A 15,483-nucleotide genomic window follows, 5' to 3' on the forward strand; every position below is an offset into this window, starting at 1 on the left:
TTCCATTCATCCTGCTAATAGAAACAGACTAGATTTTCATTCATATCTGTGGTAAGGGCATGAAATAGATGACAAAGTGTTATAAAAGGTCATAGTCATGATCAGAGAATGAAGCAAAACAACTGTCTTCAGAGGGTTGAGGATTTTTGCAATAATGAAAAACTGGTGGCTGGACTTCAGCTGTAAGAGACAAAAAGTTTTGTCTGAATAGGAAACAGAAGGCCTGAAGACAAAAATTTGTTGAATACTGATTTAACTAAGATTGATCACTCCCGTTGTTGCCTAAGGCTGTCATCTACCTGCAGAACATTGATTATTTATCTAAGTGAGAATGTTTACCACATAAACCATTAATTCAACAACTGCCTCACAAAAACTGGGATCCAGCATTCAGCTGTTCAGGTGTGCTTGGCAACTATTCATACCAGTCTCATGTGAAATAGAAGGAGCCTGTAGGGCTGTCTGGGTAATTTCTTACAATGTTTTCAGAAAACTCCGTTTGTAGTTTTGTGGTGGTGGAGACCTCTTGAGAACATGTGAGGTATCCCACTGGTCCATAAGACTACATGGTACCAAAACAGAATCCAAACTAACAAAGGAAAAATCCAGAGCGATCTGTGGATTGTAAGTGATACATTGATGAATGCTACACTGAGAGGGGAAAATGAACAGGAAATAAATAAGAACTAAGTGGAGTAATACAGAAGTGCACTATAGAAAAGACAGAGTAGAGTAGAACATACTTATTTTGTTGTAAGGAAATTAAAGGTGTCTTATCCACAGTGAGTAAACAAGGTGCAGGAAGAGAGGATAAAGAGAAAATGGAAGTCCTGGTTGAGAAAACTGGAAGACAGCAGAGTACTGGGAATGGGTAGTGAGTAAAAAAAGCAATGGTTGTGCAAGGAAAGAGATAGTTTGATCTTCTCTCATTTCTTGAGAAGTTTATAAGTTCTATTGCATAATGGTACCCCACAAATATAAAGCACTGAATTAAAGGAAGATAATATTTCAATACTAAACCTATTTGTAATTGAGGTGAAGGAAGAGTAGGTACAACTGGCTTGGGCTATGTTTTGATTGAGATAAAATAAACAACTTCAAACAAACCAACAAAATTTCATTTCATAGTATTTTTGCAACCCTGATTCAAAGCTGGTAAGTAGGTATTTATTACTGTGTTTTTTTTTTTTTTTCTGAAATATTATTATTTATTTATTCTTATATTTATTTATTTGGTGTTGCTATATAAATTGTATACACTAGCACATGCTCAAGGAAGTTTGAATAGAATTTGACTTCTTAAATGACAGAGGCACTTCAAAAAACCTCTGATGTGTTTGATGTTTCTAAGTTTATAATGATGTCTATAAAAATTAGAGAAATGAGAGAAACCTTAGAAGCACAGTTATGAGAAAATGGAGTTGACTTCATTTGGCCTGTACAACATGAACAGAAGTGCCAACTTTTCCTCCATTTACAAGGTATGACTATCCAATATTCATATAATGACATTAAAATATCATCTTTCCAATCCATGATTGCACTTAAATCTTTGCAATCTTCAACATCAGCTGGAGCAGTATTATGTAATTTGACCTTTGCCAGTTAACTGAAAAAAAACCTGTATGTGCAAGAAAAAGAAATAAGGGAAGGTAAAGAGAAGGTACAACAAGCATATTACAAGCTTAGAAAATGACCCTATGAAGTACTTGGATTAAATCAGTTTTAAAAAAAAAAAAAAAAACAGTCAAAAATCCACACCTATATGTTGAATTCCAAAAGTCTGAATCTGAAACCAGATCTAGAGTATTACATAGCAGCCACTCTTAAAAATGACCACAGTAACCAACAAATGTCACAAAACACTGATGGCAACTTCCTCTACTCTGAGTAGTGCATAGAATGTGGAAGTCCTCAAATTCTCAAGTAAAAAGAAGTATTACAGAGTATTACCAAACAACTTCTGGAAGGATTAGAACATGTACTGAAGGAAACCTGACACACTTGCCTCTTTTTAAAATTTATTCTGCTACATGTATTGCAGGATTTCATAAACATAGGAACTGTGAAACTGAAATCACCATCTTTATAAACTGATTTGATATTACTACCAAAATAACTGTCTTGAAACAGTTATATTACTGATTTTTTAATCTGATTTCTGAACAATTTCCTCCTGTTGGTCAACAAAACATGGGTTTGCCATAGGTTTGGAGAATAATACAAAGTATTTTCCTTTTTCTTTTATTTTTAAAATAAAAATTTTAAAATTAATTAAAAAAATAGAAAATTAAAGGATACTTAAGCCCTGACACCATTTCATTCTTTGGAAACCAATTATTTTGGGCTGAATCCACAGATCTGTTTAAAATGAAATATCACAGCTAAAGATAAAGGGCATTAGGTAATTTTAGCAGCATAGATTTTTTGCGTTGAGTGTATGTAATTTTCTAACCTGAAATTCTTTCAGACTTTACAGAAGTTCATTCATTTTCCAAATGCTTTGATAGATAAACTTATAAGAAAAATATGGAAAATCAAAAGCCTAACTTTCACGAGAATGAACTGGGGGGGGGGGGGGGGGAGGGGAAGAGGTGTATCTTCATTCTTCAGACCGTATTTGTGAATGATGCTGATACATTAAATACTTGACAAAGTAAAGGGAAGAGAGAAGAAAAGAGAGCAAGAAAGTGAAATCCAATGAAGCCCTAATGTTTAAAGGCCATAAATCAATTGCAGAAGATCATTGATTTTATACAGAACCCATCACATGCCTCTCCACATCTGCTGGACTGATTTAAGAGTTACCTAACAGCTCAATATTTCGTCCTACCTACCAGCACACATTCTTAGGCTCTAAAAATTCTCAGCTTGCTTGAAGTCATTAGATCTGTCATGTTTAAAACCCACAGTAAACCCATCTATTAGTCTTCCACATAACAGTTGCAATAGGTGATATAGAGAAACCACGTATGGGAAAATGGGCCAAAGGACATTAATTCCTCAGAGTTTGTGCATAGTATTGATACGTCAAAGAAATCTGTACTGATTGGTCAAACACTTGTATGACTGTAGGTCCCACCCTTTCATTTTGAACAGTTGCACTACCTCAGTTTGAATTTTAAGCCAATGAAGATCAGAGTAAATAAAAAAATGTGATAAGCTGACAAACCTTTTTTAACACATTTTTAAAGAAACATCTGCTTCCAGAATTCACATTTTACTCAGAATTGCTTGCCTATTCCATTGCACTAGCTTATGGCTGGCTCTAGGTAAATGTGAAGGATTTAGAAATTGTTGGACTAGTGAACCTCAGGGAAGACATCCAGCCTCTCAGTTCTGGTCTGGTTAAAAGTCAGATGAGAAATTATTAAGAGTCTGTGACAATCCCCAGTTTTTCAAAACCAACATTTTCCAAGTTCTTTACATAGTCATGAGTGTAGAATAGGGAGTAACAATTAAAATACAATACAAATACAATATAATGCAAGTCAAAATTATACTACAGTACATTTAGAAGGACAATCACACTACCAAGGAAGGCCTACAGATACCTACTAAAGCATGAGGAGACACAGTGTTGAATCTCTGATTGGACTAAAGTAACCAGGCATTTTACATGAATAACATCTACAAGTGTTGTTCAAAATTAAAAAGTGTGTATAACCATTACACTGTTCTGTAATGCTGTGGACATACCCAGGATGTGCAGTAGCATTAGAATAGATATTTGGTCTTCTTCTTACAGAAGGAAACAAAAGCAATAGCCTCTAAAACCTCTAATTATAAACCAAATATTTTCTATAGTAAATAATCATATATTGTCAGAGATACAGTACACTATATTAACTGAGTACCTGGTACAGAAAGTGAATTTTGTGTATGCAAAAATATTTTGATAAATGGTAAACTATAAATGAATCATGTCAAATAGTTAGCTCCCTTGTTTATCTTCAGAGTCACACTGAACAAATTGTAACCTTGAACACAAAACTTAAGTGTCAGAGACAGCTTTCATGCATTTTTTCTGCCTTCCTCACAATACAAATAAAACCAGAATACATTTGCATTTCTTTTAGTCCTGACATGCTTCTGAAGAACACATACATCTGGGCAAAAAGAAAATGCAGAAAAAAAAAATCCATTGGAAACACTGCTGAAAGAAATCCAGCTGAAGAGACTACGACATTTTGCTTCAAGAGAATTCTTGCCTTTGTCTTTTGAAGGTGGATACAGAGCAACCTGACTTTAGTCTTTCTAGAATAACATCTAGACTTACTGAAAATGATACCTTAGAGAAAAAAGCTGTCTTATAACATTAATAATTATTAGAATTTTCATTAGAAATTATTCTGAATAGAGTTAAATACCAGAGAAATGAGCAAGATTTGGCTTAGGTTCCTTACATCAAGGTTCACTTTATCCATTAGAAGCATTTTGTGGTTTAGGAGAGTAGAGAAAGAAAGCATTCTTTCTCTGGCACAAGAGTTCTCCTGCTTTCTTTCCTTATAGCTTACAGGTAAAGTATCTCTGCTGCTAGACTGAGTGCTTGGTAGAACTTAGGCAAATTACTATGGCTGACATAGAGCTGAACAGGTTTCATTCCTTTAAAATAATAGGGACGTGTCTTGATTAATGGCAAGACATCTTTGCCATTGCTCAGTTATGTACATCAGTAATTGCAAACACCAAAATTCCCACAAGGAATATACACCAGAAATGGAAACAAATAGATGTATGCGCATTTATATATTCAGATAAATAATGAATAGATGTATATATTTCAAAGACAATACACTTGGCTTTTTATTAAAACATTTTCACTTTCCACCATTATGTATTCTGCAAAGCCTCTAGTACTTTAATTTTTGTATTTTTAGAGCTTTTGCCATCAAAATAATTCCCCATAGCCTCCAAGCCCTGATGCAGATTAATTGTACTATTCAGTGTTTCAAAATGGACAGAGGCTTAATTAGCAAATACCTTTACTTTTAAGTTCTTGTTCCTATATAGATACAACCTCTGGGTATTTCAGTGGACATGCTAAATGCCTCAGGTCCTTGATAGTCAGCCAGTCCATTTTCTATTGTACAGCAGCATAAAGAATTTCACACTGCCAGCAGGCGCATCATTGTAAGTCACTACATTTTTTTAGACCCTTTTTCCTAAATGTTTTATGTATGTAATATTTGTATATTGAAGGATGTTGCCCTGACAGCCCTGCTGGATGAGATCCATTTTATTTGCAGAGCCATAAAGACTCAATTGTGGCAGTACTATCCCCTTAACCCATTATTGTACCTCACTCCAGGTGCCTTGAGGAAAACCGGACAGTTGTTTTTCCTGAAGTTGGCATCTGGACAACATGGACAACATGATCTTGTTCACTGTCCTTTGTGCTGCTGAAAAAGTAAGAAGAGAGGCTATTTTATTTTGAAGTGTGAACAATAAATCTTATGGTTTCTGATAGGCTTTGTTAGTTACTATTATGTGCTTAATACACAACATTAAAAGGTTGCTAAAACAACCTCAGTAAATGATCACATTACACAGGCTCCGCGTATGCACACTGGTGAAAGACCCCCTGGTCACTGAAAACTGACATTTTCCACAAAGTAGACAAGTGAAATGAAGATATATATGCCTCCAATATGAACATGAAATCAAGTTCATTGAAGGTATCACTGAGCTAGCAGAGGCCAAAACCACACCAGTACATTCATGCTGTGGCATTTAACATCTTACAGATATAGACATGTATATCTGTAACTGCAGTCGAGGCACCATGCAAGGTCTGTCTAAATGCATCAGGTAAATACATCAAATGCCACAAAATGAAGTTACACAGCAAGCGCTAGGAGAGCTGACATTTCATGAACTTAACTTGGAGTCTTGAGTTTAACACAGTATTTTGTCAAGCTTCTCTTTAGGAATAGCAGTTTTAATATCTTCCTCTGGTATTTTAGCCAGCAGAGATACTGACAAGCATCTTTAAGATAGCTCAGCATCCATTATTACAGCAGGTCATCTGTCATTAATTTCACCAAACTCTACCATATGGACTGAAATTTCACATGCTGGTGTCAGCTTCAGACTGTGGATTTTTAGAAAATGTAATTAAAAACAGGTTGGCAGTTTCTCAGAAGAGAAAACAAGTCCTTTTGCTCATGTCAAATAATTCACTGTCTGCTCATTTTCCCCATAATTTAACTGGGAAGTTCAAGTATTTGCACACTGGAGAGATGGACCCTATAGATTGGACAACAGAAAAGACGACTGTGGGTTGCACTGGGTCCATCTTTTCTGAAACAGATCTCCCATATTTACCCATATACTGTGCCTTAGTTAACAAGCTGGATTGATGATGAAAACTCATGTGCTTCAGAAACACACCAAAAATGCTCCAAATGGTAACAGATATTCAGTCCATAATCCTGACTAGAGTTGGTTTGACATAACACTCCCAACATTTGAACAACACAGTCATTAAGTTGAACTGCCCAACATATCTGCAATCATTGGTCTGTGTTACTGATTACTATGCTACTTACCATCAAAGGTTTGCTTTTTGTATTCATAGGCTTTTTTTCTGGGTAACCAATATAACCTGGCTTAGAGCAGAGATTGAAAACAGAGCTACTACAAGGCTGTGGCAAAGACAAGAGATAAGTAGAAATGAATAGAATCATAGAATGGTTTGGGCTGGAAGGGACCTTAAAGATCATGTAGTTCCAAAACCCCTGCCATGGGAAGGGAGAATAGTATCATGTGATTTTTCCTTTTATCTCTGGCAAGACAGTAACCTCATAAAGGGAAGAGGAGGGTACCCTCTTCCCTATTGTCCATGATGTGCTAATGGTGCTCAGAAGGCAGGAAAAAAACATCCTAACCAAAACACCCTCATGTTAATTAGTCAAGCCCACCATGGTAAGAAAAGATAAACCATTCATTGCTTTGGAATTGTACAGGAAGATAGATATCTCTTGAAAGAAGTTGCCCCTTTCAGAATGTCAAAACACAGCCAAATATTCAATGACAAAACAGCTGTTATTGCCAAAAGTGTAAAGCTTTGTTTTTATTTAAACACATACTATTTTCTTTTGCCAAAATGGTATTTGCAGGATATCTGCTGCATAAGGCTAAACTAAGAAAGCTAACAAAAGGCAGAATTTAGTCAAAGCTATCCAGCCAGCTCACTAACAGAATTACGGATTTTGCATAGTAAAGGGGGTCCTGGAAGAAGGAGGTTACCACTCAAAAGCAGTGCCCAGCATCAATGCGAATTGGAAAAGTAAATTTAGGCTATATAGAAATATTTTATGCTAGCTTGTAATATTTCATTAAAAAAATCAAATAGACACTTATGCATGTGTCTTGTCCACAGAAAACCCCTTGCTGGCTTCCCACAAGCTTTTCTGGACTTTCCTGGATTCAATTGTTTTTGTTGTAAAACAATCCATTTCTCTGATAGCACTCCTCATGCTACTTTCATAGTGCTGCTTTTTTATTTGCACTGTTGTACAGACCTTTACAACATCCACCTTTTCTCAGTACAGAGCTTACACTGGAACCATCTAGATCTGTTATCCCCACCTTAACGTACCCAAAAAGTCCTCTTTTGTTCCTTCCCCCCTACTTCTGCACCACAACAAAAGTCAATGAAATTATTTTTTACTCACATCACCAGTCTCAGCAATTAGTTTATTTTCATTTTTTCTTTTAATAAGCAATTGAAAGACAGGATTTATTCACCTATTTTTTGGTAGGCCCCTTTTCCTTCTCCTCTTTCCAGCTTGCATCAACTCACTCCTTAAAAGAAAGAAAAAAAAATACGCAAATTAAAATCACTCTGTGGGGGAAAAATAAACACATGCCAGAAATCAATCACATTTTTACATCTGTCAAAAAAGTTGACAGGACTTTTAATGCATTTATTCATTATGAATACAAACTAACTTTTACTACCCAAAAATAAGAAAAGGAGAAAACAACAGCAACAACAAAAATATATTAGCTGTTCTGTCACGAGCAGGTTTTAGAAATTATGAAATGTTAAAAGCTTTGAGAAATTAGAGAAATATTTAACATCAAAAATAAACTGATCAATCTGAGAAAGTTTTATTAAAATGTGAAATTCAGAAAACTTGTAAATGTTATTTATCACTCAAATTGGAGGAAAAAAAATCACAATCTAATTTCTAATTCTCTCCATCAACATAGAAACAATCAAAGAAATAACCATTGAAACAAATCTATTAGAGTACTACAGGCAAAGCAGCTCTATCTCTGATTAGAAAAAAGAGAACAGCTTTTTTCAATCATATTTATATATTAGTAAAACTTATTCATTCAAATTAATGATAACAGTTCTAAACATCTACCAGCTTAAAAAATCAAGAAACATTCAACTTCTTCTCATTTCATAGACCTCTACTTTTCATACTACCGCGTACGTTAAAGTACAGCTGCAAGTTATCATCTCTGAGGTTAGTACAAATTGAAGCGTCACATGCTCTGGATTAACCTGAATGAATTGCACACAGGTGTGAACAATTAACCCGAGGACAAAAGGAACCTCATGATCCCTAGAAGAAATAATGTCATACTTCAGCTTCCTTTCTATACCTCCTTTTTTTAACCAAGATTTTCATGAATTTAAAAAATAAATAAAATTATACATATGAGAATAGATTCACTTATACAAAGCTAGAAACATTGCTACATGTATTTATCATAAAGAATCCAACTTAACTCTAAATTTTTCTTGATTTTAAAGTTCAAATTCTTGTATGACTGTGAAATTTTAATATTGAACCCTGACTTAAACAAGCCAAACATCTTCCATGATACTCTCAAGAAATACATGTATTATATATTATTCATATCTTTCTATACGTGACTTATTATAGTATATTATGAATTATGCTATGTTACTGTACATTCATGATACACTTATGGCATAATTACAACATACACATTTTCATATTTTAAAGTAAGCATATAGATTTATATACTCTATTATATACATCGCACAAAAATACATATATATGGTCACATGCATCACATACATACAACTACATAATATAAAATCTGTTACTTTGTGGAAAAAGCAGATGGGCAAACACTATTTACTGTTAAGACTTTCATGAAGTTTTCTAGTACCAGTGGTTTTGTAGCTGTTTTGGTCTAATGTTACACACAAGAACAATTTTATAGGGACATATAAAATACTCCTTAATATATTAGGTAAAAAGGAATAAGACAGAGAGAGAGAGATAATAGTTGTATTATTTTAGGACACTTTTTCCAGGTTGGGTATATAAGGAAAAAAAAATCAAAATTGAAGCATTTACTCTAAATTTAGCTTCGTTATGCTGCTCAACCTGTTTATGCCCTATAGGAAGAAAGACAGAAAATCATCATTTTTGGTATCCCAACCAGAGCTGGGATTGCTAACATACATCATAAATTTAATAAGGAGATTATGATTTTTAATATTTGATAGAATTAAACATCTTAGCCCAAAAGAGGTTTTCAATGTGTTATTTATCAAAACAAATTTGATAAATGAACTCAGAAGGAACTCACATGAAGTAGGCTTTTCTTCTTAAATATCATTATTAAAGAGTAATTATATATCACCAATAAAAGCCAAATAATTGTAAAAAAAAAAAAAAAAAAAAAGTTGCAGTTTTAAAAAAGATTAGAAGTTTTTAAGGTCTACTTCGGTTGATTAACATTTAGCGATTCCGCATTATGTACACAATGAACCTCCATCTCTAAGAACTCCAAATTCACTACACATATGTGGAAAGTAGTAATTTCTGGCAGAATTTAGATATCTAAGTTAAAAACTGCAGTCAAGAAAATATCCACCTCGTTGTTACCTAATTACTGAGGCTAGCATATTCAGACAGGCACCTCAACTTGAATTTTTAGTTCCTCAGGGACCTAAAATCTTACAGAAGTATATCATTCTTGACCAAAACAAACAATTAAGTAGCTTGTTATAAGTCCCTAATTGTCTCTAATTAGACTTCCTTCTATTTGGAATGTGTTTTAAAAGTACTGAGTAAAATAATCACAGAATCACAGAATTTCTAGGTTGGAAGAGACCTCAAGATCATCGAGTCCAACCTCTGACCTAACACTAACAAGTCTTCCACTAAACCATATCCCTAAGCTCTACATCTAAACGTCTTTTAAAGACCTCCAGGGATGGTGACTCCACCACTTCCCTCGGCAGCCCGTTCCAATGTCTAACAACCCTTTCGGTTAAGAAGTTCTTCCCAACATCCAACCTAAAACTCCCCTGGTGCAACTTTAGCCCATTCCCCCTCATCCTGTCACCAGGCACGTGGGAGAACAGACCAACTCCCCACCTCGCTACAGCCTCCTTTAAGGTACCTGTAGAGAGCGATAAGGTCTCCCCTGAGCCTCCTCTTTTCCAGGCTGAACAAGCCCAGCTCCCTCAGCCGCTCCTCGTAGGACTTGTTCTCCAGACCTCCCACCAGCTTCTCTGGACTCGCTCAAGCACCCTGATGTCATTCTTGTAGCAAGGGGCCATAATGAATCAGGTCTTAATACAGCCACTGGAGTAAATCTTTTCCATGCACAACTGTCTTGATGATCAACATGAAAGGATTTCCTTCTTTTCGTGTTTTCTGTTCAGCCTCGTGAATCTGAGGGGAGAGGGAAAAGGGGGAGGGGGTTGGTGTTGGTTGATTTTAAGTGAAAGATCGAAAAGCTCTAATAGAAAGGATAGAAGATGTGTCCTCTCTTGAGCTCGCAAATACCTTTTATCACTTTTCTAATGCTTTCTCTTCAGTCTATACACTGAGATTTTGGGTTTCAGAGAATTAACCATGTTTTCCTCCTCTTGAAGGTACAAATCCAGCCTTATTGGTAAATGAAAGGATTTAGCACTTGCCTTCGAGAAGGAGATTTGGGACATAAACCCTGACAGAAAAGAGCCTTGAAGAGGAAGAAATTTGAGAACACTTTTTTTCAGTGTTTTCCATTGACTAGCTTTCTCTACTGTAAACTTAATCTGTGAATCATACACTGTTGTCTAAGTCTTCACAAAGTCTCCATGGGAGCCATACTATTCAACGTCTCTCTATATTTTATTGCAACATGAGGTAGAAAATAAAATAAAATTGTCTAAATATGTTTTGTTTTGTTTTTTTCCAGAGCAGAAATTGGTCTCTAGTTTTGTGTATGTTAAGAAACTTAAAACCAAGAAAGTTCATGTAGAAATGTACTATTTCCTGTCTTCTATTTTTGATTTGTACCAGATGTATGCTCCTGGTACACCTGCTCTCTGGAGTTCTTTCTCTTTTCTATTTAATTTTGATTTCTTGGTCTGCCTGTAGTTGTAGAACTAGTGTTATGACCTCAACCAGTCTTATGATTGAAATAGTTTCAGATAACCTAAGCTGTTCTTAACTGCACAGGAAGAAACTATCAGTATTATGCACTCTTTGAGATGATTTGTCAGTTTGAGCATTGGAATCACAAACACGGATGATTATAAGTGAAGCAAGTTCTCCATTGGATGACGGCAAGTTCACAGAAGGTGTTAGTCCTGCTGCTGAATCTAATGGGCTGCAGAGGAAAGGAAATGAGAAATAGCTGCTGTGATAGGCATTACAGGTGTAGGCACTACTGCTTTCCTCTCCATCTTTCATTTGTAGATTATATTCCAACTCTCCATTCTCAGAGCAGCTGCTGTTTTTATCCTGCTTTTTGTACTATATAACAACAATATATTGCCTAAGATTTTTGTCATTTTTACTATGGTCCTAGTGCACCCAATTCTAGCTGGCCTACTTCTCCTTCCATTTAGCAGTCAGGAAAATATATTCTCTCTTTTGTAATCTTCTCTTTGACAAACTTAATGAATTGCAGGTCTTTCAAGCCTTTTCAAAAGTCTTTGACATTTCTTTTCATTGTAACATTTGACCTTGGAGTAGTGAATAGTTTTCATTTCTTCTGACAAAAACAGACTTTTGCATGTTGCAAAGATGGGTATAGCAAGCTGATTATTTGATTGTTTGGTTTAGCCCTTTTTCTTGTAAGCAAGAAAAATGGAAGACAGCCTTTTCATACAACCTAAACTGTCAAAGAAAAGCAACAGTATGTCAAAGTTACAGGTAAAAGGAACAAAGAATGCAGGTGATCCCTAATAAAAGCCAATGGCTACACAGATCACTAGCAAATCCTTTCATCAGAAAAATGAAGTCAAGTGAATTCCACATTTAAATGGCTACTCACAATGATCTTAGCAAATATATGTCAGGCTTTTTTGTAGACAGCATGGCAAGAGACTTTTGAGGAGTTAGATGGCATTTATGAAGATAGTCTGCCTCACTTCAGGGGCATCATAAGAAATGGTAGGAAAGCATTTGTTTGGAGACTTAGCAGAGAAACAATGGCAATTAGTATCAATTGGGGCAAAAATTGATTTCTCAGCACTGGAAAACAAGTTTATTGGAAGAGAATAAGAAGTCTTAAAAAGAGTCTGAGGCTTGAAAGTAAAATCAAACACAGTATCTGACATGTTAAAAAGGGGAACTAGTTGAGAGATATAAAGGTTCTCACCAATTAATCCAATCAAAATGACAAGGCAGGAAAGCAATCCTTGCTGCAGAACTCAGAAAAAATATGAGGGAGGCAAAAGCATGTTTTCCAAGGTCAGAGAGAATATGATTACTAAATACTAAGATCATTTACATTAGTGTATATTTCTGTCACTGTGTAAGCTGTGGCTGTTAGCTGAATTGCAAATTTGCTTTTATAACAGTGCGTGTAAACTCAGAGTTTGAAGTCAATGGAGAAAAAAAAAATCCCCATCTTCTGTGTTTGGCTTCATTCCACTTGCATAACAGACACGGCTCTCTTCGCCTGTCACTGCACACGCCTCCACACACTCATGCTTTAATACAAGTGCATTAAACTCTCAGAGCTGATGTACTGTAAAGTTATCTTTTGTTACTCACATGTCTACCCACTCCTCAGCTTTCTGTCTTCTTGGGCGGCTTGGACAAATAAGTCATTCTCTCAGCAATTAGGATCATGCAGTCTTTAGTTTTCATTGGTTGCTATTTTTCACTTATGCTCTAAAAAGGTATTAGCCTTTTTTTCCACAAGGGTAGTTTGGTTTATGTTTATGCATGAGTTTGTACATACCCACATATGCTGAGCTAAAAAAGTTAACTCGCTAGTTGTCGCTTCCTAATTGAAGTATAGCAAGTATCTCTAAAATCATAATGCATCACAAAGCAGAAAATATCTTAATAAATGTGCGTATATAGAGAGAAAAAAAATATAGAGAGGCAGAGAGGCAGGAGGACAATACCTCTCCTGGTTTAATAAATTATTCAAGATTTCTGATTTTTTTTTTTGTAATACAAAGATTTTAAACTTCTAATACTTTTTCATAAGATTTGAGGAGATTAAGAAGTCTATTGCCCACTATATAATAGCCAAAGAGTAAAAATGTTTACTGGTCAGTTGCAAGACCTCTCTTCAGTCCTTTTCCTAATTCACTGGGAGCAAAGTCAGTGCTTACCCTTCACAAAAGTGCTAGCATTTTATGAAAGCTACAAAAAATATTCGGTCAAAGATTCCAACCCAAAATGTTGAGGGGGAAAAATGTTTTCAGCAACCCTGTGAAGAGTAGTAATCCTACCTGAGCTTTATTAAATTGAGGTTTATTTCCAGTTTTGAGTCAAAATGAAGAAGATTTTTTTTTTCCCAAATCTTGTAAAAGTACATGCTAGTTAGGTTTCAGAATTAGTCCAGTCTTACAAATTATTCAGGTAGTTCTGTCCTCTTAGCTTGGGCAATATAATGTCCACCTGAACTTTCAAGGACCATGTCACTATCCTAAGCATGTGCTCAATACCCCAATACATCTGTCTCTGCTTTTCTGCTGTTTTAAGCAAAAATTCCATCTTGAATGTGAGAAACCTGCACAACTCCCATTTCATCAGCACCAATATTCTTCCACAAAAGAAGCTTTGCATTCATTAAATGGCATTTTCCAATGAAAAGAATATTAAAAAAAAAAAAAAAAAAAAAAGCAGCAAGTCTTTAAGTAGTGTACTTCTGACAGAAAACAAAAAGTGTTGTTGTAAGGTAGATCTGAATTTTGGAAAAACAATTATTTGTATTTTTCTTGTTTACATAAAATTCACAATACTCATTCTTCAGTACTTTTCATACATAGTACCAGTTTTCATATTTCGTATATTAGAGGAATCTCTGGTGTGTAGCTTAATGTGTGCATTGTGAAACAAAGTCTATCGTGTCATCCTAGAGTGTCTTTTAGTGGCACCTTTCTATACTACATATATAAAAAAACCTTCATAAAATCTTTGGTAAATGTATTTTAATGAACCAAGTTTTGCATATCTATTCACAAGGAAAACATTTAGAGCTTAGACTGTAGGGTTTAGATTTGTAACAACACTTAGGAGGATTAATACATATAATTGCAATTTTCAGCCCCTATCTCCATATCAGTTATCAAGATCACTGACTAACTCCTGCTTGTGCCTAAAGACACATTATGTCCAATGATCCTTACAGTTTCAATTTTATAATTGCCTGAATACTAAAAAAAAAAAATATGCTTTTGGCTCCATAGTGCCCTGGAGAGCTCCAAAAGAATGGCTGCTTTCCTCACCCACAATGCTCAAAGCCAGCAGTTGTTCTCAGAGCCTGCCCAAAAAATCAGTCCCTGTTCCAGGAACAGCCCTTATCTCCCTCCCCAGCCCAGTGCTCCTTACCCATTCTTTCTCTCATTTTCTTTGATATTTTATCTCTGGATCTTTAAATTGTTCTCTGGAAAGTAAAACAGTTTCAAGGAAAGGCTGTGGAAGCATACACCGGCATGCCAGGCTTGTCAGCAACCCAGCGATTAGCACTGCCTTCTACATGGTAAGAGATTTAAGCATGCAAACATGCAGAAAAATAATAGAAAAGCATCCAGGCATCCCACTGGTATTAAGGATGAAGGGAAAGGGTCGGAAACAAACATCACGTATGCTGCTAGCCATGTTTCTGAACAAACATGACAGCTGCCATGCTGTTTTGTGAGAGCCGTGCCCTCACCGCAGTGTGTTTTACATGCTCTGAGTACACAGACAGGAGTCGGTCCCTCAGGGGATCTGGTGCAGGAAATGCAGCCTTGCTGGTTCTCATGATGCTTGTGTGCAAGACAGCAGAATGTCTCAGCTGGGCATCTGAGCATTTGATTCCCTAGGCTCTGATACTTCTGAGATACTATCTTGGCATCTTGTGCAATAAGAAAAGAGCAGGAGCTTACATTGCCTTGCAGGTTGGAGCGTGAAACATTTAACTTCCACTTCGGAGTCTATCAATCCAGACACACAAAAAGTGACTTGATAAGTTAAATGCAGAAACTAAGAACACATATTTAATACGACTAATGACTGTATGATAGACAGGTCGCCT

The 15,483-nt window shown here is 35.7% G+C and overlaps 1 long non-coding RNA gene across 2 annotated transcripts in view; it reads right to left on the bottom strand.

Moving 5' to 3' along the window:
- The window catches only part of LOC311431253, a 37,553-nt gene that overhangs the window by 21,005 nt on the left and 1,065 nt on the right, over nucleotides 1-15,483 (bottom strand). Inside the window, exons 2-3 of one of the 2 annotated variants that reach the window (XR_014689317.1) lie at nucleotides 7,753-7,809; nucleotides 5,302-5,402 (exon numbers count right to left, since the gene is read on the bottom strand). This is a non-coding gene — a long non-coding RNA (uncharacterized lncRNA). Of the gene's footprint in view, nucleotides 1-4,929; nucleotides 5,403-7,752; nucleotides 7,810-15,483 lie in introns of those variants that run through there. The other variant, XR_014689318.1, reaches the window with a different exon arrangement.

This window comes from Aythya ferina (genome assembly GCF_964211825.1).
Source record: "Aythya ferina genome assembly, chromosome: 1".
NCBI lineage: Eukaryota > Metazoa > Chordata > Aves > Anseriformes > Anatidae > Aythya > Aythya ferina.